Source organism: Fukomys damarensis, unplaced genomic scaffold (assembly GCF_012274545.1).
Source record: "Fukomys damarensis isolate Sample0158 unplaced genomic scaffold, DMR_v1.0_HiC HiC_scaffold_13, whole genome shotgun sequence".
Lineage (NCBI taxonomy): Eukaryota > Metazoa > Chordata > Mammalia > Rodentia > Bathyergidae > Fukomys > Fukomys damarensis.
The window spans coordinates 4,960,005-4,961,452 of NW_022900925.1; positions in this window are offsets into that span (position 1 = coordinate 4,960,005).

The following is a 1,448-nucleotide window of genomic DNA, read 5'->3' on the forward strand; positions in this document are numbered from 1 at the left end:
AAAAAAAAAAAAAGACCAAATGCAGAGAACTGTCAGGAAATGATGATGAAGCTGAGGGTATGACTGAGAAATGTTCTTTTAAGACTTGAGAAAGATTAAAAGTGATATCTCACAGCGTCATGAGGTCAGACAAAAACCCTCTAAAGAGATTAAAGGTGTGCTTCACAAATGCAATCAAGCAGTAGGATTTAGTACATGTCAAAGAGATTTATGCAATAGAATGTACCTCAAGAAGATTCACAGAAGCTTTATGTACTTTTTTAAAGACATATACGAGAGGAGTAATGAAAGGAGAGGAGGGAGGGAGAGAAGGAGAGAGGAGGACGGAGAGGAAGGGAAAAGGATGGGAGGGGAGGGAAGAGGGGAGGAAGAGCAGAGAAGAGAGAGAGAAAAACATAGAAGACAGCTAGTAATGGAAGTAAGAGAGGACATAATTAGCTTAGGCCTGCTTCACTGTGAAGGCCATAAACCCTAAGAGCTAAAGTCAAATATATAAGTGAAAACTTAAACATTTCCCAAAATATTCCACACAGCCAAGGCATTAAATGAAGATCTGAAACCAGCCTAGTCGTGTACTGCTTGGGTCTTGTTTCTGCACCAAGAATTCCAATGAATGAAGCAGCCTTTTGAGGGCACCAAAATACAGCAGTTGGAAAGTACCTAGGCCCACACGGACGAGGAACCTTTCAGAGCTTTCAGTGAAGCAAACGGTCTTCCTGGCACATAGGCCATAGGTTACGACCACTGACCTAGGGGAACATTTGCTCTCCCTCGTGGGTGTGTGAAGCGTTTGAGGCCCAGATGAAGTGATATCCCTAAGCCATCACAGCTAATCAGGGCAGACTTATCCAAGGACTCCCTAGATTTATTTCACACAGGATCGAAGTCACTAATCCCAGTAAAGAAAATTTTAGCAGAAAAGGAAGCACCAAGAGGGACTAATTGCTAAACATAGAGTTAGCCCAGTTGTGGCTGAGACCAAAAAGAAAAACATGACTTTTAGAATGGGTGGTAGAAATGAAAGATATTAAAATTCATTTTTAATATCCTATCAATGTTAAGAATAACCCCAGGAGCAGAGATGCTGGAGTTGTTCAGATTTTATGGTTATCAGTGTAAAGTGGCCCACAAAAATATTTATTTCTCACGGGTTAGAAGAGAACTAAGAGCCGGGTGTGGTGGCTCATGCCTGTAATCCCAGCACTGTGGAGGCTGAGGCAGGAGGATTCCAAGTTTGAACCCAGCCTGGGCAACTTAACAAGAGCCCATTTCAAAAAACTATAAAGTTTTGGAGATGTACCTCAGCCAGAAGCCCTGGTTCAATCTGTTACCCTATTTAAAAAAAAAAAAAAAAAAAAAAAAAAAAAAAAAGAAGAAGAGAACTAAGTTTCACCACAATCTTTAGAAAAAGCAAATAGAGGAAAACTCAGCATTAGTTGCCCTTAGTT